We start from the raw sequence: 25953 nt of genomic DNA, 5'->3' as shown, positions 1-25953 counted from the left end.
AGGAGATTGTTTAACAGATGTTTTTACTCTATCCATATGTTTTTAATTACTGTGTTTTATTTATCCTATCTATCTATTTCATTTACTTGTTATCCTTCTTTCTACCTGATGGACAATCTTTTTATCACGTAGATTCTTCTAATACTGCCTCTGATCCAGGAGCCTCTGCAGGCCCTTTTGAAAACAAATATGAAATAAGCAGTGTTCAGTCTGGGTTTACACTGAGAATTCATTGAACAGTTGCTCTAAGTGTAATTCATCTACTCATCTTGATTAAAACAAGAAATACAGTTCAGATGTTGCACATGATGATATAACCCGGAAGGAATAAAGTTGTGACTGGATTACTTTCAACACCAAGTTACAAAAGTGTATGTGTACCTGTATAAATAAGCACATCCCTAGACATTTTTAAGCCTGAACTCCCATTAATGTGAGAATAACACTGCTGATAACTCAGACCTCTCAGAGGCACATCAGAGCCCCTGAGAGCACAGGCTGGCAGAGGTTGGAAAGCTGAGAAATGGGATGGCTCTAAGACTCCCTGCGCTGGTTACACAAATGATCAGCTGCTGATACAAAGCTGTGTAAACACTTAAGGAAGTAACCCATAATGATATCTCAGGGTCAGCTGCCTTAAAGGCGTGTAGACTACAAGAAAAGTAATTCTTTTTTCCTCAGCTACCCCTCAAAAATAACTCTGCAGAGCTAGCCACCCTAGCATGGTGTACTGCACGTCCACATTAGTAAGTGTTGCCTTTACATCACTGAAGAAAAATATACTTCAGTATTTGGTTTAATATTTTGCTGGTTCTGCTTAGCAGGTCTGTCTATCCACCTTTTTGGACTAGCTGTTTAACCTAAGTGCCACAGGGTGACTCCAGAAGGTCACCTAAGCTAAGGAAAGTACGACCTTTCTAGAAGAGCTACACATATAGTGTAGCAAATTCTTGCTACTAGCAGCACTGAAGCTTAATTCATGTTCAGTTTCTTATCAGCGAAGTTCAATTCAATCAGCTAATGTAATCAATGTTGTCTGTAGGAAGGATGCTTGCAGTTTCTGTACTGGACGCCATGAGGTCTGCTGGGAAAGTCCCTAACACCCACTGTTCCTGAAAGGGTGGGAATGGGGGCAACTGTCAAAAAGGCTCTCAGATGTCATACTTGAAACTATGAAGGCAAACCAAATTGCAACAATTACTAACAAACTGAAAAAATATCAATACATAAACATCAGGACAGAACAAACATTTCAATGAAAGCTGGTTTAGACAGGGAAGAATAAGAATGGGAGTAGGTGCTCATATGACTTGTTACTATGTGGCATCTTCTATAGTATTGATCTTTGAAGATCCCAGAAGCAAATATCTTATGTCTTCACCAAAAAAATCCCATACTGAATCTGCAGGTTGACAGTCAATTAAACAGTGAAAATCAACGTAGCACAATTAACCACCTTTGAAAAGGCTGCAAACATGCTAAAAATAACAAAAAGCAGAAGCTATCTCCAACACAAATTTGATTGTACCTGGAATTTCTAAGTGGTTTTGTCTGTGGGTAGTGGAAAAGCGTGGAAGCTCAATGATACTGCTCCCAAGTAAGAATCCCCCAAGAAATACAATCAGATATTTCAGTTCATAAGTCTATTTCCATTATGAAGTGAAAAGAATCAACATGGACTGAAACACAGCAAATCAGGTTCTTTAAAGCTTTATATAGGGCAAGCCTTCTGCTTTGCCTAGTGCTTGTGCAAAGCTGTTAAGTGTTAATGCATATAATCTATCTAGCCAGCTAACCAGTTTAATCCATCACACAGTGTGTGAAAACATAAAAGCAACCCAACTGTGACAAGTTAATAGTAGGGTTAGGCAGTAAAACAGTAACAAAAACACACTTTGATTTATGATCGTGAATTGTCCAGCTCTAGTATAGATGGCTTTTGTCTAGGTTTATTTAGTGGCCAATCAATGCAAAATAGATCTTATAATTTAAAGCATTACACCAGACTAGAAGCATTGCCCCATACTGATAATATGGAGAAAATACCAGCTTTTCATAAGGAATAAAAGTAACAATTTATATAACTAGAGCTGCTTCAAAGGAAGAGAGAAATAAAATACACCTAACTCAGGGGCCATTCCAGTAATACTTGCAGTGGGAGGAATATTACAATTTCAGTAAAATAAAAACCGTGCCAAATTATTATTCAAAGCATGAAGCAAAACCTTCTTTGACTACTAAAATGTATCATTTGTTTCCTATTCATCCTATCTCAGTTTTTATTTCCATAAGTCTTCACTAGCCATTCTGAAATAGAGTCAGGAAACTAATCTGATGAAATGTCAGAAGAAAATTTGCTTTCTTGGTATTTCTCAAGGTATTCTGCATATTACCCTTAAGTATCAAGTAAATAGACTCACTTTGGGACACATCCATGCACTAAACAGTCAGCACTACTCTTCGTTTTATGCATACAGCCGCTCCTGTTAAAAATTTCACTGAATAAATACACACTCCGCAATCACCCTGAACTCCATACTTTACAACCAGTGTATTAGTCAGCACTGGCCGATGTATGAGACAGATCAAAACAACCCTCTAGCAAAGGAAAATACGGTGTCATTGTTCACTTCTAACATCACAGGATCTAAATCAAACGCATCTTACTGGTCCTACTTAAGTGGCCTGAAAAGGGTTTGCAGGCAAAAATTTGAAACCAGAATCTGTTTTTTAGACAGCTGTAGATTTATGGATTTTTGTTGTGGTCATTTTGATGATGGCTTTTAGGTGAACTAGGAAATGGGAATAGTGTATGCATAAAAGGTGAAAAATTAAGCTTGGAATACACGGTAAACATTTAGCTGAATATATAAAAATAGCTTAATTGTAAATCTAGCACCTAGAAACATGGAAAGGCTTTCCTGTAAAGTGACAACATGACACACCTGTAAGCAGCACAGCAATCCTAAAGAGAACCCAACTGGCCTGCCTGTTTATAGTTATCTATTAGAATCTTCCTACGATAGCTGTCTATATGTAGCAACCGATAGCGTGGTGTTTCCATCTCTCACTTTTAAATGGAAAGCATACCTGTCATCTCACCTAAAACGTGTATTTTCTAACTGTGTCTAGAAATGAAAAAGGGACTAACAGTGTTAGAAACTGATAGTAAGTTGAATCCAATCTTTTTAAAAAGAGAAGAATGTAGTCAGTGAAGCGTTGGATTTACAGAAAAGAAAATGAATAGTTCATCGGTGACTATTTCTGATAGTTGGCAGTTCAAGTTTATGGACATATGGTAATGTATTCTGAATGGCCACATTCAAAGTTACATAGTGAGACATGCGTGTTCTGTGATGCTGAAAATATAACACCAGCCTACAGCCGCTGCTAATCCTTCAAGCACACATTAGAGTTAAAAAATTAGTGGGTCAAGTTAACCTAGCCAGCTGTATCCAAAAAACATTTGCAGAGTCCTTTGAGATGAGTTTACAGATTATATGCAGTGATTTGGAGAATCAGCTGCCTTGAGTAAACTGTAAGTGCTACTGGCAATGTCCAGTTACACACTGACAAAAACTCACATAACACTGCACCCTTGACATGATAAACCAGCTTGCTAGCCTGTATCTCCCAGAATAACATTGTTGAATATGCCTACAAATGAGAATGAGCTCAGACTTCACAACTGAATGGATTTGATCTGGCCTGGATGCTTCTTTTTCTCTTTTTTTCACAACTGTTTTTCTATTTCAGCTGCTACCTGGACTGCCTTGTCCTCATGTTAATGATGCTGTTTCAGTGACATTCCAAAAGGTATTCAAAGTAATCAGAAGGACTAGGAAGAGGATGCTGTAGATGGATTTCAATTTACTGGTAGGATATCTTGGTCTGAGTGTGAAATTTATGGCCATTCATCAGAGAACAACACAATGATTATAGTAAAGGGAATATTGCGTTTGTCTTGCTACCACAGTACTCAAGACTTACTAAATAGGAGTGTCCACCTAATGAAACACCGCAAAGTAAGGATGAGGTCACCAATCAAACTACTAATTCTGTTTTCAAGGTAAAATTATGACACTGAATGCCACAGAATGCAATTTTAATCTTTACAGAAATGAGTTCTAAGGGAAATATGTCCAAGGAAATTTCAGTGACGTTAAAAAACCCATAGAATATTTTCAAATACATAAGTTTGTCTTCAGAACAGGAATGCATTCTAGAAAATATTTGTCTTTGTTCCTAATTTAAGTATAAAATTACTGTTTAAAATGGAAATCAAAAAGACAGAAAAGTCTGCTTTCTTTACAGACAAAGCACTAAATGAAAAAGCAGTTTGTTTCTAATTTTCTTCCTAATAAGTGGGAATGCTTAGGAAACAGGCTAGGAAGTGTTCTGACACTGCAAACATTAGCTCTAAAACTTTAAGGAGAAGCCTTGCCTGACAAAAAGAAAAAAGACTGGGATTTTGTGAGGAAACATTTTCATGATCAGCTTTTGTCCTTTACTTGCATTAAACAGTGGACTAACATTGTAGTTTGGTAGAATAATAAACTTTCTTTTCAGAGAAAGGGAAAATTTGCTGCAGAGTAAGGATGTCTTCTTAGTGGAAAAGAACCTGTGATTTCATTTTACTGTATTATTCCCAGTAACAAATAATCTGCTTTATTAAATTCATTGTTTCTATGACAAAGAACATTTATAACTAAATGTTCTTGTGAAATTCACAAATCACTGAAAACAAAGACATTAGGCATATGAAAGATGATGAGAGAACGTTTCTCAAAGTGTTCTGTAAGCGTCTGTAAGTCTTTTCTTAAAGAAAGAGAACAAGAGTCACTGAAGTGAGAAAACTGGCAATGAAAGCACAGAAGCGAGCAAAAAAAAAAAAAACCAGCCTCATATTTGATCAAAGAATGGAAAGGGAGAAGGGAAAGGGGAAGGAGAAAAGGAAGGAAAAGAAAAAGAAATAAGTCCAGACTGAGATAAAAGATTTTTACTGTGCTGAGACGTGTAATTTTGCGTACTGAATTTGCCAACAAACAAAGGGAAGAGAAACGACAAATTCCAGTCTGCCATGAATTAATGTCTGCTATGGGGAATTGGGGTAATGGCAGCAGCAACGTTTGCTAAGATAGAATATTTGCATTATGCTACACGACTAAGATTTTCATATTGTATTTTCCACCGATTGGTATTGCTGGAAGCCTTCAATCAGTATATTTAGTGCTCATGGATTCTTGGTCAAAGAACACATACTAGCCATGGACAGGACTGTGAAGGACCACAAGAAGCACAGATTTTCCAATTACGGAAACAGCTGATAACATTCGTCAGACCTCCGTTATAACGTTTGTTGTCACCTTTCACTCACATTGTCCTGAATGATCCTTAGTTATAGGCTTTGGTCAAGGATACAGAAGTGAGCAAAAGCAGAGATTCAAAACAAGCTTGAGATCAAAATGATGGTCTCATTCTTCTCACTGATGGCAAGATAGATTACAAGCTGAAAATGTCACTTTTTGTCCTCCTGTCAGGGAGGAAGGAGATATACCGTTAAGACAGAAGGGGAGAGCAGGCTGATTCTGACTGGTGTCTTGTTTTGGCTCATCTAGCAACATAAGAAACGTTTCCACTTCCAAATAGTTAAATATATATGTCAGTTTTTCCCAGGAACAACTTGGGGCAGGGTGGAATGGACAGGGAGAAATTTCCAAATTCAAAATTCACCAATCTCAGTGCTGTTTAGTGCACCTAAATTACTATAGGCTGCTGCCATACAATATAATAGCTTGCTGAGCATTTGTTAACTCCTGCAGAGTACACGTGCAATTATTTGTAATGAACTCCCTAGCCCCTTAGGTAAGAATAATAGTTCTTTTGAATTGGTTCTACCTGTTGGCTGCATTAAATTTTGAAATAAAGTCAGGTAAGAAGGCTCAGTGCAAGACTGGCATGTTTCCTTTCAGAAAACCTCCCAAAGCATTTTAGGCATGGCCAAACTAATACATCTCTCCTTGACAGCTGCAGAACTTTTACTTCCTTAGCTAGAGTGTAACAGATTGCTTGCAGTTTAAGTCTTGATGTTTGGGTTGAGCTGCAAAATCTGGCTGCCTGCTGGGGTTGTAAAGAGGTCCCATGCAGAGAGGCGAATTCTGGGAACATCTGCCCACATAAACATTATGCAACCAAGGAGTCAAAGATGGGAACAGCAATTTGTGGGAAGGTGAGAGAAAATACTTATTTTTCCCTCGCATACCAGTAGACTTTCTACAGACACCCTAGCCTTCCAAAAATCTGTCTGTTCTTGAAATTCTTGACAATTTAGATGGCAGAACAATTAAAATTAAAAAGTAGGAGCCCATCTCAATAAAGACACTGATTTTCATTTTGAGAACTTCACATATTCATGAAAGTTTTCAGGTTTACTTTTTTTAAGTTTTCTTTATATAACAATGTAATTGGAAAATAACTCTTCACATGAGAGGATATTCATTTTCATGGCAGATTTACATGAGATTGCCTTTATCTAGGAGATTCTTGATCACCAGTCAAAGCAACAGCTGGTGCACTCTTCTTCATCTGTATTTGGACATTGGGGAATGTCATGTTATCAAAATGTTTTAAGTGCATCCATCAAAGCTGATATAAACTGGAACCTGCTACATCAGCCAAGCAGACTGCAGGTTTATTGCATGGCTTCACATCACTCTGCAGAAAGCAAATTGTGCACAGGAAGTGAAACACCAATTATTCCAATACTAAACTTGCTTTACTTTCAACTATCCGAGACGATATAAGTCAATTTAATCCCAGAACTACAGCCTTCTCATGATGTTTCTGGGGTTTAAAATGTTTACTGTTCAACTGCCTGTGAATATTTTTCCAATATGAGCTTTTGAAAAATTATGAGGGCCTAAACCACTTGTTTCACCGGTATTTCCTTCACACTCATGAACTTAGGTAAACAAAGAAAGTACATGGATTCTGCAAGCGTTAAATGGTGCATTTTACTGAATTTGCCTAAGAATGCTTTCGTTCACGGATCGCATTGAAACCAACATAAAAAACCTTTATGTAGTGTTAGCTCAGAAACCATTACAACACAGAGCTGCAGTCAAATCATAGCAATAATCTTTGGTACTAAAGCATATTTTTTCTTCATAAGTTCCTAATTACACACACAGAGTATGCTAGATACATGTGGCATATCAGTAGTTTTAATAATGTTCAATTCCTTTAGCCAATGTTGAGTTCAATTGCCTTTTTAATAATATATGTATTGACACTATTATTTTCATGGCACATTATTATGTTCTAGAAGAATAAACAACAGACATCACCTCATGGCCTACAGTGTATAGGTTGTGTGCACACTAAGTATTCTTCTCACATCAGATTTTCAAAATGCTTTACCGCATCCTATTTTGGCACAAAATTAGACCATAAATTGACTGAACGTAGCTCTCTTTGACTGAGTTAGTCTTCTGCAGACAGTTTCTGGTTGCCAATCAGGAAGGCAGAAAGGATTTCACGTGTAAACAGCCCAGGTGTGGAGACATAGATTATAAGCACCAGCTAGAAAATGATGAACTCAGAGAAATTTGATGTTGCAGTAATGAGGATGTTCCTGTGCATCTACCAACTTACTCCCAGAGAGGAGAGGATAAATGAGCATTTCAGTGTCTCAGTACTCATAAGCATATGTTCTTTCATTTAATGACTATGGATTGCCCCAAGTACGTCCTTCTTTGTTCTTGGAGTCAAGAATGCATACTCACAAAGTATCTTGAAATGTACAATATTCAGGACTAAAAAGCAGTCTTAAATTTTATATTCTCATGTGTGGCTCATGCACAGGTTTGTGATGGTGAAAGAATCGCGATCTCAGGAGTAAACAGAAAAGACTGAATTCCCTGCTGAGTCTTGCAACCTTTTCAAGTACCCCCGGTAGATAGATATCCCAGATGATGTTTGCTCTGAGTAACTCTATTGCATCCTCCGCTACAACACTCAGCAGGTGTCAAAACCAAAATTCAGTCAAACTCACATGGATATAGCAGAAGTTTGGAATCTCACCCTAGCTAACAGTATGTTACCCTCACTGAGGCAACTAAAAAATCTTACAGTAAACCTTGGTATGTATAGAGAATCTCTATTACAAAATAAGTTTTTTGATATGCAGCCATATAATGCTACTGTTGTTTTTCAAGTCAGAACTAAACTTGTTAAAATCTATGATTTCTATTCAGGTGTTTCTGATAAGCACATCCTGTTATTATTAAGAGGGAAAAGATTTACATATTTTTTCACTTATGACCCAAAGATCTCTCACAATGTATGTACACTGCTTTGGAATAACAACTCAGAGTCCCTGTATTTTTCCTTGCAGTCCTCTCACAACTAATTTCATGAATATATATTTAGAAATTGTACCCATATTAGAGCTGAACCTCAGCCTGCACCTGTGTCTCAGCAACCTTATTCTAACTCCAGACAGCTAAATGAAGGGTATTTTCATCTGTTTCAAGAGCCTTAAATACATGTTTTTAAGTGCTAAATTTGATGTACTTTTTTAGAGAGAGATATCTACCTCTCAGAAATAATGTTACAGATATTTATAGTCCATGCTGAATATGATCTGCTGAGAAATCCTCCTGGAATCTATATAAGTTTTCAAATCTAAGTACTTTTCTTGCTCTTGTGATATGTTCAAGATATTCATTCTTTACTATTTGACCAATGTCATTAACAATATTTAGTATTTTCATTAAATCTTTTTTTTCCTAAATGATTGAAGCTACTGCAGCATGCTCAGTACAAACATCTAAAATTAATGTGTAAAATAATATCAAATTGTACTTGAACAGTGTTGGTCTATTTTTTTCCACTCTAAATCCACTATCCCACTAGGGTCTGTTGCTAACTAAGACAATGCACAAAGAATCTTTAAAATAATTTAAAAAAAAAAAAAAAGCATTAACAGAATTTCCCTGGAACATTTTGTGTGGATTTATTTTAGTGATACTGAGTCCACTATGCATGAACATGAAATACCCATTGCAAGTCTGAAAGGCCAACTGCTCATTCTCTTAAAAATAACTCAAAAGAGAAGCACATGGTTAAATAAAAAGTAAATGTGTTTATGAGCATCAAAACTATATTCACTGACAGGATTTCTATGGGCACATTTCACAGCTTATCCTGCTGCAAACCAATGTTATTTATCTGCCCTTTCTGAGAACAAAGAAGGAGCAGTAATACTCTTCTCAGCAATACGGTCTGAATTTTTGGTAGGCTTGGTAGCCAGGAGTTGGACTCTGTGAGTCTTGTGAGTCCCTTCCAACTCAGAATATTCCATGAAATATCATATCCAAGGAATATCTGCATTTCCAAAGGCCATCCTTCATATACTGAGATTCCTATTTTTGTAGCATTGATGGTTTTTCAGTATCACTTCACCTGCTATTACCAGTCTCAATTTCTCAGTCTTACACAAAAAAAAAGTTACAAGAAGCTTAATCCTCCTTCTCACTGGAGAAACCTCACTCAGACTCCCTTGTGTTTAAATATGAAGAGAGTAATTAAGTCAAAGAGAGAATATCTAAGAGAAAACAGTTTGATCCTCTAATGAGACCTACAGCCTTGGATAGGTTTATCATATTGAGTACTCTTCTCCAAAAAGCTGGGCAGCTCTGCAAAGTGCATGCCAAGGCTCTCCAATTCCTTTCTGGTACAGAGCTAAAGTGTGACTTTGGTGGCGTTTGTGACAAAACAGTTGCCTAATTATCCCTTCGCCTCATCCAAGGACAATAGCTCTGAATGATTTACAGCATCAAGTGAATCTGCTGAAACCAGCTAAATTCATGCCACAGAGCACAAAGATAAAAAAGCAGCTAGATCTTCATTCCAGATTCACTTCACTGTTATTTATTTTCTTACCCTGGGTGACTGACCTGTAGTAGAAATACACAAATTGTTACCATGCGTTTCAGGTAGCATTTCAGCCAAAGGGAAAGTATTTCTGAAACTACTTTTTCCTCACTCAGTACCACAGCTTTTGACATGCACTCTGCCATCTTTATCAAGTCTAACCTGATAGATGGACTGAGCCAAGCCCAGAGGCTGACTCAAGCAAGACCAAACATCTGGGACCTATCATCAGGTGGTTTCTATGTAGTTTGCTCAAAAATTAATGCCTCCTATTAATTTCCATGAAAAGTACAACATAGATAGAGTACAATGACACTACTTGATAGACCAAATTCTCGGAGAGAAAGCACTGTTTTTCAACAATCACCACCATTATCTATGCATTTTCACCAGCAATGAACAAGAGTCTGCATGCTGCGCTCATAAAAATCTGCACCAGCAGAGGCGTCCCAAAAGTTGCATGTTCACAGTTGCTGTGACTGTAGGTGTGGTAGGAATGTCCAGCCAAGTCTATCAGTGTGCTCCAGCTTCTTCAAAGTGATACAGGGCCTGGCATTATCTTGCTGCAGAAAAAAAGATTTTCTTCTTCTTTGGCCCATTTCTGGAAGTTTGAGCCTTCAGCTTAATCAGCATTGCAATGCAAAGGTCAGAGTGGATGGTTTGTCTGGAGTCCAGGAAATCCAGAAGGATCTTCCCTTTCCTAACCCAAAAGCCAATGTACATCACTTTACCCACTAACAACTCTGTCTTGAACTTTTCTTTGATGGGGAATTCACATGTTTCTACTCCACAGACTGCCATTTTGACTCCAGCTCATAGTGGTAATGCCACATCTCATCATCAGTAATGATGCAATCCAGGAAACTGTCATTTTCCACCTCATGTTGGTTAAATAGGTCCTGAAAAATATAGATATGGTGTTCTTTCTGTTCCTGTGTGAGCATTCATGAGACACACCTAGCATAAACTTTATGATATTCCAATGTTGCCGCCACTGTTTGCAGCACATTGAAGCCACTATTCAGCTCCTTATGCAGCTCCTTAGTTGTAATCCACCAATTTGTATGGATAAGCAGATCAAGACACTCTTCATCTCATGCTGGAACAGCTATTCATGGCGATCCAGAATATGATTTGTCTTTAATGTCTCTGTTTCCACTGCTAAAATGCACCACATACTGCCTCGCCATGCTCACATCCACTGTTAGCTTCAGTAAACGTCAGTGAATGTCAATGGGTGCAATTTTTTCTGCATGGAGAAATTCAGTGACATGGCTTTTCTTCATCCACATGTCCATATCAGACACCGTATTGTCAGACTGCACCTATTCTGCCTTCTTTCACATAGCAACACGATGTAGTGGAATATTGGTGGGAAGGTTCAACCTCTACTGCCGTACCACCAGCATCTGCCTCGGACACCATGAGCCAACATAATAAAACAGGAATCATTACTTTCAGAGCAGTCCTTGTACTTTGGCATTTCAGGGTAAATTTATTTAAAATCTTTTAGTACCTGATTTAAAAAGGAAAAAAGAAAGGGAAAAAGAAAGAAACCTTGCAAAATCTGACAAACTAAACACTGAAATGTGAATGAATCTTCACCTCTAAAAATGTAATGGAAGTACAAAATACTGTATTCGTGAGGGGAAGGTCTTTAGAGCATGGAACAGCAGAGGTAACATGAAATGTCAAGGGTGAAACAAAGTCAGTTATTACTCTGGTTTCTCAGTGTTAAAACTGCCAGTGCATACATTTTAAACTCAAGAGCTCCATTACATTGTAATACGACTGCTATCTCCCAGTCACCATGGTGCTATTAATGATATTGCTGTTTCTCAAGTAAAACCAAAACTTTTCAGTTTGGTAGAAAGCAAGTCATTATTAAAGTCTTTGCTCTTTATTATAGTGTTTGTGCTAAATGTAGACAGTACTACTTAGAAGGGAAAAAATGTATCCTTTTCCATTCATCACAATCTCTGTCTTTCATATCACTTCCCTCAATAATGTATGTGCTGAGATCAACCTTTACTAACATTTTATGTCACAGTCTGAAAACTCAGGGATTATTTTTTTTGCAATTGCCAAGTTTAGGTATGGCCAATAGAAAATTATTTCTGAAAACACAAAATGCACCAAGACCAAAACTGCAGGAAGAACTTCTCTGTAGAGAAATAGTGAGCAGCCTACAATTAACTGATTCTATGGAGCCCATTTGAGGCACTCATTCTACACAAATGGAGAAAGGCACATGCTATGAGTGAAAATTAATTGCCAAGGATACAAAAACAATAGTTTCAGGATAGTGTTTGGAAACTTCAGGTCCTTTGGTTCATATGCTACCCCATCCTGCCATTATTGTACAGTTATACAGATTTTAATTCCAGAGTAACTTATTTCCATACCACAAACCATAGCATGTAATTGCAAAAAGAACATTACAGTTGTAAAATACTGAAAGTACCAAAGTGGATGAATTGACTGCATTCATTGCTATGTCCACTTGCCTCCATAGCATTTTTGGTAAACGTATCAAGATGTCACAGAATCTCAGGCCAAAAGATTCTGTAATCCAGGCAACCACAAAAACAGATTGGACTTCCATTTTATTACATACTGCCTGCTCAGTTCCTTCAGTACTTAAAAAGCAGATTGTGTTTTCACAACATAGATTTTTCTGAAAAAAAAATTAATGCTGTAAGAGTATGATCATGATATGAGACACATAATCTAATGTCCATTATGAGAGTCTAGGGTGCTTAAATGACAGTGGCAATTTTGTAGTATGGCTGATTAAAGAACTGAAGAAGGAGTTTGGGTTGTGAGAGAACTCAGATGAAATGGAATGAATCTGTAATCCACACTGAAACTGTAAAGTGACAGCGGCTTAAAAGGAGAAAAATATGTAGATGGCTCCAGCTTCTTTTCTTACTTCTTTCTTGAATAACTGTGCAGCAGGGTTTCTTTATCCTAATCTGCTTACAGAAATATTGAGCATGCATTACGCATCAAAATAAATAATTTCCCCATATCTTTGTACTCCAAAATTTGCAGTTAATTAAACTAATTTGTCAGTTTTTGTACACTGGAAACTCTTCCTGTCATCCTCTCCAATCACTACTTATTTAAATTTCATCCTTGGCCAGTTTCATGATAATGTTTATCTGCTCCAGAGGATTGGAAATGAGAGTAATATACTGCCATGCCATTTAATTTCTTTCTTAAAGCTGGAAAAAGCAAAGCATCAACTGGCCAGTTAGATAACACAATTTCCCACGTAGGTTATTTGCTTACGGTAGCTGGGGGCTAATTTAATTCCTGAGCTGCTTATTTACTGGTTCTGAGAGGGATTCCCTACAGTTAAGAACGAAGTGTACATAAAGCTTCTATGAAAACTGTATAAAATTTTTCTCACATCAGAGCAAGTTATATATATGACAGCAACATATAGGTAACATATTCCAGTATTTGAATGAAATAATGACTTTCTGCTACTTGTGTGATTTGTTTTTACACCATTAGCCTTGCAGAATGTAGATCCAGAAAAAGAGATGTTTAATATCAACCACATATTTTTTAAATCCACACTTTTTTTTTTTTAAATAGACTGCTTTCTCTAGATCTAATTCTGATTTCTCTCCTAACCATTTCTTAAAAGTCTGGCAAGAAATGAATACAAGTTAACCTAAGTCTCATAAAGAAATGTTAATGTTTGGTTTCATATTCACTGTGCTTTCTAAACATTCAATTAATTCCAACATCACACTGGGAAGTGTGTGCTTCTGAGTTTTGGACCTAAGGAATAGCTCATCTCATACATGAAAAACAATTTTAGAGCTTCTTCTACCTATAAGAGGGTTCCAGACTGTCCCTGACAGTGAAAATCCTAGACAGAATTTGTCCCTAGATAGAGCAATGTTATTTGCATGTAGCCTACACCTGCTTTATCGAGCATGTATACAGTCAAAAGACAGTATCAGATCTGCTGCTATATAAAACTTGCAATTCCGTTTAGCAGAATTTAACTGTGCCGTTTCTTTTGCTACCATGTTCCCTTTTGTGTATCAAACATATTTTAAATACAGATGGAAATGATTAAGATGTTCTTCCTGCCTCCTGTTTGTGAGTAATCTTACCAGCTTTGCTGCCAGGAGCAGGCGTGCCAGGCATTTCTGTCATTCCTGCTTCCTTACTGTATATTGTGACTTATACTGTATCAGTCTGGCAAAGCAAAGAAAGAAGACTAAGCTTGAGATAACTGGATAGCAAGACGTCTCTCAGTGTATGGCATACATGCAACAAAACCTCTCCCATTTGTGATTAGGCAGCAAACAGCAGAATGGAAATGATTTCACATATCTAATGCAGATAAGACTCATAGAGGCAGCTGCTGATATGCAGTAGTAATTCTGTTGTGTTAGAACTGGAAAAGATGAGTTTCCTACTCTCTAATTATAGAAGCAGGTTTTAAACCTGTTCAGAAGTGTCTTTAGGTCATTGCTGTCCCTTTGCCTGTAAGAACCTTTACTCACACTTTGTGTTTTCCCTCCTTCTCTGTTTTACACTACACGTTAAGGCTAGGATATCGAAAGATGAAAAGTAAATGGCATACTTGTAATACAAGAATATTTGAGCTATTTACTCTCTGGGCATTCATCTGAGCATTTCCATCTTGACCTTGTTTTCATCAAAAAAATGTTGCATGGTAATGAGCAGGAGTAGACATGGTTTTTAATATAAAGTTGTTTTGCCTTATGGTCACAGCACTTTTTGTTAGATCTAAATAAAACTTACACTGCAATGCAATTGTTCTTTCTGAGATTCATACGGACACCTTTGTTACCAGCCTTTTAGAACTCTTCTTGCTACTAACCCAGTATATACTGTTTCACGTTTGTATTTTCTGTGTGTCTTCCACTTTGGCAGTTTCACACTGCAGCTAAACCCCACCGCATTACTCACACACTCACTCTCCTCAAAGGAAGAAGGAGACAAAAGTTGACAAAAAAAAATGGCTCCAGCATTGAGATAAGGACAGAGAGATTGAGAGATTGCTCACGTGTTATTGCCATAGGCAAAACAGAGTTAGGGAGACATAGGGAGATTAATATAATTTATTGCCTATTACTAACAGACTAAAGAAGGGAGAAAATAAAAGCAAACTAAAAACAACTTCCCTCCCCTCTCCATCAATCTATGTGGGCTTCCCACAGTCTGCAGCTTTCCCAGCACAGCCCCAACATGGCTCTGTACCAGAGGGCCCACCCTTCAGACATTGCCCCACACAAGTTCCCACAGGTGGAAGCTCCCCCAGTCCTCCTGCCCCAATGCAGGCTGCTCCCCATGGGCTGCAGCTTCAGCCCAGGGTGATCCTGCAGGTGTGTCTATGTCTGTGCCTCCTTCAGGCCTCATCCACTGCTGCACCATGGGCTACTCTGTGGCTGCATGTGGAGAACTGATCTACATGGTGCCCATGGGCTCCAAGGGGACAGCCTGCTCTACCACGGGCCACTCACGGAGGCACACCCAGCATCACACATTGCTCAGCTCTGGCAGTGGCTCTCCCTGTTGGAGCAGCTGGAGCTGGCTTTGATCTGACATCAGGGAGAGTCCCTTGGGATTCAGTCCTGAAGGGTAAAGGAGTCCAGGAAGGCTGGTCACTCCTCAAGAAAAAAGTCATAAAGGTGCAGGAGTAGGCTATCTCTGTGACACAAGATGAGCCAGTGGGAAGGAAAACTGGCATGGATGAACAGGGAGCTCTTCCTGATGCTGCAGAAAAAAAAAGAGAATCTTCCTCCTGTGGAAGAAAGGACAGGAAGCTCAAGGAGAGTACAGAGAAGTTGTTAGGATATGCAGGGAAAAAAACTAGAAAGGCAAAAGCCCAGCTTGAACTCAACTTGTCCACTGGGGTAAAAGAAAACTAAAAACATTTTTACTAGTTGTCAACGGTTTACGGGCGTTAGGCCCGATTCCGTGACAAAGGGGACGGGGGACCCAAGGGCCCACGTCCCGGGAAAAGGGGAAAGGGGAAAAGGGTAGGGAGATGGCCCTGAGAGCAAAGAACAGCGGCAACAATCTGAGGAGAAACAAACTAATTTACTAAATACGATATCGGAATGCAAAACAACACACTATAATACAATATAATTACAATTTAAGCTGATAAATCCAATGCAGAGAGAGAGAATGTCCCAAAATCAAGGTAGGCCTTACTCTACTACCGACGATAAGACGGCTGGAGAGCGAGGTGCTGCCAAGATGAGAGACGGCAGAAAAAGGGACGAGGTCTCGTGATCTGCAAGTTTTTATACTGCGAGCTTTTATCTTTTCCCTCTGGCTGGAAATGGTAACAGAGGAGCAAAGTACCGTGGGGACTGTAGTAGTCCTTCTCTTCTGAGAACTAGGTATGTCCACTACATGATGTTATGATGTGGAATACCAATAACCGAAAATTACAAAACCATGACACTAGTATATTAATGTTAGAAGGAAGGATAAGTTGAATTTCCATCCTTTACTGGATGCGGTGGGAAACGTGACCACGGAAGATAACAAAAAGGCTGAGGTTCTCAATGCATTCTTTACATCTGTCTTTAAAAGTCAGACCAGTTATCCTCAGGGTACTCTACCTCCTGCCCTGGAAGTCTAAGATGGGGAGCAGAATAAACCCTCCATGATTCAGGTAGAAGTGGTTAGAGACCTACTACTCCACCTGAGCTGCCACAAGGCCACGGGGCCAGACGGGGTTCACCTGAGGATGCTGAGGGAGCTGGCAGAGGTGATAGCCAAGTGGCTTTCCATCATCTATCAGCGTTGCCAGTCAACCGAGAGGTCCCAGAGGACTGGAGATTTGCCAGTGTGACTCCCATCTACAAGAAGGGTAGTAAAGAGGATCCATGGAACTGCAGGCCTGTCAGCCTGACCTTTGTGCCAGGAAAGATTATGGAGCAGATTGTCTTGAGGGAGATCGTGAGGCATGTACAGGACAACCAGGGGATCAGGCCCAGCCAGTATGGGTTTGTGAAGGGCAGGTCCTACTTGACCAACTTGATCTCCTTCTATGATCAAGTGACCTGTCTGGTGGATGAAGGAAAGGTTGTTGATGTGGTCTACCTAGACTTCAGCAAAGTATTTGACACTGTCTCCCACAGTATTCTTCTGGAGAAGCTGGCAGCCCATGGCTTGGACAGATACACTCTTTGATGGGTAAACAACTGGTTGGATGGCTGGACCCAGAGAGTGGTGATAGACAGAGTCACATCCAGCTGGCAACCAATCATGAGTGGTGTTCCTGGGGGGTTGATACTGGGGCCTGTCCTGTTCAGTGTCTTTACTGATGACCTGGATGAGGGCATTGAGTGCACTCTCCATAAGTTTGCAGATGACACCAAGTTGGCAGGAAGTGTCGATCTGCCTGAGGGTAGGAAGACTCTACCAAGGGATCTGGACAGGCCGGATCTCTTGGCTAGGGCCAGTAGAATGAAGTTCAACAAGGTCAAGTGCACTTTGGCCACAGAAACCCCAGGCAATGCTACAGGCTTGGAGCAGAGTGGCTGGAAGACTGTGTGGAAGAAATGGACTTGGGGGTACTGTTTGATGGCCAGCTGAACATGAGCCAGCAGTGTGCCCAACTGGCCAAGAAAGCCAATGGCATCCTGGATTGTATCAGAAATAGTGTTGCCAGTGGGAGCAGGAAAGTGGCCATCCCTCTGTATTCAGCACTGGTGAGGCTACACCTCAAGTACTGCATTCAGTTTTGAGCCCCTGACTACAAGAAAGACATTGAGGCTCTGGAGCATGTTCAGAGGAGGGCAACGAAGCTGTTGAGGGGTCAGGAGCACAGTTCTTATGAGGAGCGGCTGAGGGAGCTGGGATTATTCAGTTTGGAGAAGAGGAGGCTCAGGGGTGACCTTATCACTCCCTACAACTGCCTGAAGGGAGGCTGTGGTGAGGTGGGAATTGACCTCTTCTCCCATGTAACTAATGATAGGACTAGAGGCAATGGCCTAAAGTCACGCCAGGAGAGATTCAGGTTAGACGTTAAGAAATACTTCTCCAAGCGAGTGGTCAGGCGCTGGAACGGGCTGCCCAGGGAGATGGTGGAGTCACCATCCCTGGAGGTTTTCAAAAAAACATTTAGATGTTGTACTGAGGGTCACAGTTTAGTGGGAAATATTGGTGGTAGGTGGACGGTTAGACTGGATGATCTTAGAGGTCTTTTCCAACCTCAGTGATTCTTTGATTCTATGACATGAGGATGCTGGGCTCACAGAGACCACACCTTACAGCCAGATCACTTCCATCACCTTCAAAACCTTACCACAAAAACCCAATTCATACATTCTTCTACATCATCCAACTAGGGGTCACATCTCCATTTGAATGCTGGTGGGCAGCCAGAACTTCTTATTAATAACACCAAATAGGAGAAAACTTGCAAGTTCTCCTTACAGTATTGTGAGCCAAGATAAATGACTAATTTACAGTCTCCACAATATTAGCAGCTAACTGGATCTGGCTGGGATGGAGTTAATCTTCTTGATAGAAATTTGTGTTGCTGCTGTGTTCAGGATTTGTCACTGGAATAGGGTTGATAACCCACCAGTATTTTGGCTGCTGCTGACCCAAATGCTGAGGCTCTGCTTTTCAGGAACTGGCTAAACGTCTGCATGCTGATGGGAAGGAGTGAATGAAGTCCTCATTTGTTTTGTTTGCATGTGAGCTTCAAAGTAAATCTACTCAGCTGACTATATCAAACCACAAGTATTTTTGCTTTCGCTCTTCTTTTTCTGTCCTCCATCCCCCTTGGGGAAGGGAAGTGAGCAATGAGCCGTGTGGTGTTTAAATGTTGCCCAGAGTCAAGTCACCAAAAGAATAGAAAGGTTTAGACAGCTGTAAAAAAGGGGCATATTACCTGCTGAACCACATTTACATTACTAGTCTGCCAGTGAGATCTGCAGCACTTTGTAGGAAGATGTTTACTTTTGTCAAACTGCTCATTGTAGTTATTTCTTTGTCACTGACCTGTCTCATTGCCACAGTTGACAGAGTTCAGAGATGACAATCAAGAAAAAGTAGATATTGTTTACTTTACTGCTAATATTAATCAGCATTTTTCAATGAAGACACATCTGTCATGACCTTAACACTCAGCAACACTGAGTAACCAACAGATGTGGGGGTTTCTTTATGAAAAACAAAAACATCTTAGATTCATACTTCAAATAGCAGAATTCCAGTGCTTGTTTTTGAGAACTTGCAATGGATTCTAAGAAAAATCAGAACATATAACTGAGTGGCAAGATACTTAAATATATCTGGGAAGAATTTTGTGACTCCCATCTGCAAGAAGGGTCGTAAGGAGGATCTGGGGAACTACAGGCCTGTCAGCCTGACCTCGGTGCCAGGGAAGATTATGGAGCAGATTGTCTTGAGGGAGATCACGCGGCATTTGCAGGACAACCGGGGGATCAGGCCCAGCCAGCATGGGTTTGTGAAGGGCAGGTCCTGCTTGACCAATCTGATCTCCTTCTATGATCGAGTGACCCGTCTGGTGGATGAGGGAAAGGCTGTTGATGTGGTCTACCTAGACTTCAGCAAAGCCTTTGACACTGTCTCCCACAGTATTCTCCTGGAGAAACTGGCCGCCCGTGGCTTGGACAGGTACACCCTTTGCTGGGTAAGGAGCTGGCTGGAGGGCCGGGCCCAGAGAGTGGTGGTGAATGGAGTGAAATCCAGCAGGCGACCGGTCACGAGTGGTGTTCCCCAGGGGTCGGTGCTGGGGCCTGTCCTGTTCAGTGTCTTTATTGATGACCTGGATGAGGGCATTGAGAGCACCCTCAGTAAGTCTGCAGACGACACCAAGCTGGCAGGAAGTGTCGATCTGCCTGGGGGTAGAGAGGCCCTACAGAGAGATCTGGACAGGCTGGATCTCTGGGCTGAAGCCAACGGGATGAGGTTCAACAAGACCAAGTGCCGGGTCCTGCACTTCGGCCGCAACAACCCCAGGCAGTGCTACAGGCTTGGGGCAGAGTGGCTCGAAAGTTGTATGGAGGAAACGGACCTAGGGGTATTAGTCGACGTTCGGCTAATCATGAGCCAGCAGTGTGCCCAGGTGGCCAAGAAGGCCAATGGCATCCTGGCTTGTATCAGAAACAGCGTTGCCAGTAGGAGTAGGGAAGTCATTCTTCCTCTGTACTCAGCCCTAGTGAGGCCCCACCTCGAGTACTGTGTCCAGTTTTGGGCCCCTCACTGCAAAAAAGACATTGAGGCCCTGGAGCGTGTTCAGAGGAGGGCAACGAAGCTGGTGAGGGGTCTGGAGCACAGGCCTTATGAGGAGCGGCTGAGGGAGCTGGGATTGTTCAGTCTGGAGAAGAGGAGGCTCAGGGGAGACCTCATCGCTCTCTATAACTACCTGAAGGGAGGTTGTAGTGAGCTGGGGGTCGGCCTCTTCTCTCTTGTAACTAGTGACAGGACGAGGGGGAATGGCTTCAAGTTGCGCCAGGGGAGATTTAGGCTGGACATTAGGAAACACTACTTTTCTGAAAGAGTGGTCAGGCGCTGGAATGGGCTGCCCAGGGAGGTGGTGGAGTCACCGTCCCTGGAGGTGTTCAAGAAACATTTAGATATAGCGTTGGGAGACATAGTTTAGTGGGGTTGTTGGTGGTAGGTGGATGGTTGGACTAGGTGATCTTGTAGGTCTTTTCCAACCTAGCTCATTCTATGATTCTATGATTCTAATTTGGAATTACTTGTTTGGTTGTCAAGAAAAGCACGACTAAATCAAACCTTAATATTTGGCTTGTTTTGGAATGAGAATTTGACTGCCATAAAGTAACATTTTTCATAACTTGACAAATGTAGGAGATATAACCAGTCATGAAATCAGTGTGTTTGTTGATGAAGTCATCTTTAGGAAAATTACAGTCTTAGTCCTGAAGACTCTAATACAATGAAAGAAGGATGGGTGAGAGGGAATTTTTTTCTTTTAGGTAGATACACAAATATTATGCCTCTATATTATGCTAAGATTTTCCAGTGTGTTCACCTAGGCCTAAAGAATGCAAATTGTACACAGCTTCATAGTTGTCAGTTTTAAGGATTAAATTCCACCGTACCAATAAGTTATCTAAATAACAGCACAGGATTTGTTTCTGTCTATGCAGAGTAAATAGAGTCCGGACTTAAAAGAAGTAAATTTGCATTTGCAGTTAACAGAAGTACAATACTTTTTTTTTCTTCTTAGCATATCACCAGCTCAAAAGCACTCTATTTTCCTGACTGTTATACAGAAAACTTATGCATCTGTAATTTGAGTAAACTATCATCTAATTAAACAATTTAGATTGAATATGCTAATGTAAGGGATCATAAAAAAAGAATAATTACAAAGGGACTTCAAGAGGATAATTACAAACAGAGAAAGTAGAATCCGAATAAAATTCTTATGTTCTTTAATTACTGAAAACACATCTAAACCAAGGATTGAGAATATCTTTATTTAAGCATTGTGCACAATGAATGTCTCTTCAAACCTTTGAAAAATATTAATTTGATCATGTATTTGTTAGATATCATCTAACAACTTTCAAAGCCTGTGAGCTTTAGGCAAAAAAAAAAAAAAAAGTCAGAAAATACAAACAGTACTCCTTTCCTGAAGACCTGTTTGTATAGTGTCAACAGTGTTTCTTGTCTCAAGAGACAAGAAACAGAGTAGCTCATGCTTCAGCTGGCCTCATGCTCCTGAAGCTGTCAGAGTTCAACTTAGAATCACATGATTCTGCGATTCAGCTTCCTCAAAGAGACTCAACACAGCAATACCGTAAAGATGCAAGGCTGCTTAGAAAAAAAAAAAAAAAAAAAAAAAAAAAAAAAAAAAAAAAAAAAAAAACCAAAACCACTTACTTTAGCAAAAAGATGCATGCACACATATACAGAGTTCTCCTTTAGTATCCATTTGTACAACTAGTGGCTTTGATTAGCTCTCATACGTTTTACCTAAATGTGTACTTGCCTAGAAGAGACATGCAAAGACTGTTGCTCGTTTTTTCACTATACTTTAATGTCTAGATTTTAGGAGGTTACCATAGGTTAGCTGCACGTTTTAAAAGAAAAGAGAAATAATATTTATTTTCAATTTAAGTTTTTTCTATTCATCACTCTGAAGGAGAATAAAAAAGACAACATTTGACCTTTCCTTTTTGTTTTTTTTTTCCTTCCTATTTTAGATCCCCCTGAAGTACAGCTAAACTAGAGATACATTTCTGAGCAATTTCAGCCTGAAAGAAACACAAGGATCCGATGATCTGAGAAAGAAGACCTGAAAAATATCTGTTCATCACACCACCAGAATATTCAACCAAATACACAGAGACTACGAAGCATGCAGGCTAAGGCCTACAGAAGCTGAATGAAAGCTAGTCATAGACTAGCTTAGACTGAAAAATTATTTGAAAACTTAAAATTTGGAATTTCCAACCCTTGTATGATTTCATGATATTAGGAAATAATCCTTTTTCTGAGAGAAACTAAAGTAAAAGAAATGAAAATGTCATGAGGGAAATTTTGAATATCAGCAGAAGATCTATTTTATTTTAAGGGAAAGTATCATGACTGAGGACGGTTTTATTTTAGATTTCCTTTTACCGTTTCCTTGCACAGATGTTAGTTTCAACAAATATGTTTCAAGGTAAAATAAAATATGACAATCTGCAGAACTACAAATAGCCTAAGTACAGAAAAAGAAGGTAGGAAATTGCTTTCACTATTATTTCTCAGCTGTCTTAATTTGCAGAACCTGAGATAACAGAGAGAGAACCCACCAACTATGGCTGAGGAGATTACCTTAATCTTCAGGAAATACACACTCTCATTCAGTAACCTTAAATTCTCTAGTTACCTTATTTATTTCAGTTTGGTACCTGTAGGATGCAACACCTTCCCCAATAGAGATTCTTTTCCCCATCAACAAATGCAGGATTACTGAAAATTGAGCCAATCTTTAAGGCAGTTGAGTTATGATATAATCCTATGTGAGCCGGTGAACAAAAGTTCAGGATGACTCAGATGTTCCTTCATTTGATGGCAACATACTGTTTTCACCTGTCCAATTATCCAGCACTCAAGAATAAGACACTGCAGTTCCCTAATTGGTAGAATTTATGACAACTTTTTTCCCTTTGAGGAAAGTTGCCCTCTGAGGCATTAACTGAAGCAGTCTCTTTTAGAAGCAGCAGCAATATGACTCTATATAGCCAAGTCTTATCCTAATTTTGCAAGCCATAGATACAATATGTGTTCTTAATAGATTAGACAAATCTTCTTTCTAGAAGTTTCAATAGCTTATTAAAAAAATATTTTCACTGGACATTACAGTTACAAACCTGTTCTCTATTCCAGGCACACTGCTGTCTCATGAATTTGTCTTTCCCTAACTGATGCAACTGGACCTGAAAAGATCTGTTTGCACTTTGTGAACTAAGATATTCTACTACATTTTTCACAGGAAACTTCATATAAACTGTCCCTGAAATATCAGGAAAAGCTTGAAGTTTGTTCTTGAAAATTCAAGAAACCTTCAGTGCTGAGAGGAGGAAAGTCTAACTAGATTGTAAACTGAGTGCAGTGTCTTCCACCAAGGCTAATCCTGACCATTTATGTGTAGGCAAAATATAAGATTAAAGTGCTCTTCAGGAGTACTTGAAACAATAACCAACTGACTATAGCTGGATGAAGAACCAAGAGTCACTTGTACAGAAGTCCAGTCAACTGAGACTGCTGAGTTTTTTTGGAACTCTGTCCAGACAAGTAAGTTCACTGGCACTGAAATGTACAGTAAAACTGATTTTACATGTATTATTAAATGAATATGCTTGGTTTTCAATGTGTAATCGCAGAGTATCTTTTTTTGCTCAGAGAAATACCAATGTATATTGGACCATTTTTGTAGGCTATGTTTGCCAAAAGCAAATATGAATCAAAGATGTCTTTTCACCTTTTCCAAGGTCCACAAATCACAGCCAAATTTTCTTTCTAGGTGTTATGCTTTAGTTATGGTTCAAAATGTCTGGCTTGTACTGTATCTCCCTGGATCCTAAGTGAACCTTAACTTGCTACAAAACCAAATAATTTTACTTCCTGAGAAGCACTTCCATTTTGTTGATTCTGTTATCTCTGGCCAAACTGGCCTTTGCAAGAAAAGTTCTTCCATCTCTGATGTCACTGACAATGAGCATAAGGTAACACGTTCCCTATCTGTGTCTTTTCCTGCTGTTTCATTCAACAGGTTTTTATTCATATCTTCCAGTTGGAATACAAGCAGGACTCTTACAGTTTCTCTGAAGATGCCAGCATTCTGTATCAGACACATGCATCTCAACTCTGTACAGTCCGCTCTTCAAAACCTGTTGGTCAGCAAAGGCCATTAACATCAATAGCAAGATGTAAATCACATAACCCATGAAAACAGCCTTCAAAGCCTTGTTGCACTATAAGCAAGAAGTGCAGAGAAGGAGTTAAAGTCAGTAATGTGTGCTGAGCTAGGCTGGAGACACCTCCTGTTATCAAGGTCTCCTGTTTTCTGATCGCTGATGGGGGTGGCTCCTGACTGAGCAGGCGGTATAATAGAGCTGTACCTGCTGTTCCATTGCAGGGATCCACAGCCTGCTCCGACTCGGATCAGCTGTTGTTTAGCAATTTCTTTAGGCCACCTGCTGCCTGTACTAATTTCATAGAAAGCAAAGCACTCAGAGGAGTGGTGAGACACAAATACTGTACTTCATTCAGAGTAGGAAAGGATCTGAAACTAATACAATCATTAGACTGTGTGCACTACTCTTTTCTAGGCATTAAGTACAATAAATGCAGTTTACAAACCATCAAGTTGAACACACTACAAGCAAGTAGTAAATATGATCCCCCAGGAAAGATACCCTAAGAGTCCTTTCCATCCGAATACCAAATATTCTTTGAGCTTAGTGGAAAGTCTCAGTATCTCTCACCTCATGCTATTCTTCTACTTCCTTAGTAATGCGTGGATGGTTGATAATGACACTGGAGGAAATCTTGCTCCTAGATTAGCACTGCAGGAGTGCCTATCTGCAATGCAGATCCCTGCTGCTTTCAGTTTATAATATCCACAAATGTCAGTAATCTTAGAACAGGAAAAAAAAAAAACACTTTGCCAATCATGTGTCCTTTTTTTTTAATCCACAGATCTCAACTAATATGAAAATCTTAACCATCTAATCAGATCATATGAATATAAGCAAACAATTATTTCATCACATGCAGTGAGAGTGATGAGTACATAACATAGAGCTAGTGTAGCTCACTTGATGAGTGGTAATTCACTAAAGCATGGTAACACCTACACTTCTAAACATTTGCCCATGCCCAGAGTCCAGAGACTCTCCTAGCTTTGCTCCTAGTTCTTCTGCAAATTCTGCCATTTAATTTGAGGCAAGGTACTTCATCCCCTTGGCTCCCTTTACCATACTGACCATACCTTTTTCAACTGCAAACATATCATGGCAGATCCAGAGCTAAGACTGTAAGCTGTCTTTTAAAGACAGCACAGCAGGCCTAAATTCATTTGGAGATTTCATTATAAAAACTATAATTTATTTTTTCTCTTTCTCTAGGAAAAGGGACAGAAAGATTAAAGGAAAATGAAGCTGAAATAATCCTAGAAGTAAAATCAATGACTCCTGAACTCCACTTTTCTGTGCTGTCCCTTCAGTAATATGTCATTATTTATTTCAGTTCTAAACAATGGAAATAAAAGCAATAAATCCATGCTGACTTTAGACTCTTCTTCTTTGCCTAGGATTGTCTTCTTCATTCAAGAAGTCAAGCCAGAAAGAGCACTGAGGTGTTTTTATGCTTCCTAACTGCGAGGCAGGTCACCCACAGCATCACAACAGCATGGCAACACTGGGAGAACTGTGCTCTCTGACAGCCTTTTTCCATGAAGAAAGGCAACAATTAGTGCATTTACTAGTGCTGCTGAGGTTCTCC

The 25953-nt window shown here is 39.6% G+C and overlaps 1 long non-coding RNA gene across 1 annotated transcript in view; it reads left to right on the top strand.

Moving 5' to 3' along the window:
• LOC110390121 overlaps positions 1-22405 on the top strand; it is a 53395-nt gene extending 30990 nt beyond the window's left edge. Inside the window, exons 3-4 of the long non-coding RNA XR_002433577.1 lie at positions 3757-3876; positions 22164-22405. This is a non-coding gene — a long non-coding RNA (uncharacterized LOC110390121). The remainder of the gene's footprint in view (positions 1-3756; positions 3877-22163) is intronic.

This window comes from Numida meleagris, chromosome Z, assembly GCF_002078875.1.
Source record: "Numida meleagris isolate 19003 breed g44 Domestic line chromosome Z, NumMel1.0, whole genome shotgun sequence".
Lineage (NCBI taxonomy): Eukaryota > Metazoa > Chordata > Aves > Galliformes > Numididae > Numida > Numida meleagris.
This window is presented reverse-complemented; position numbering and strand designations above follow the sequence as displayed.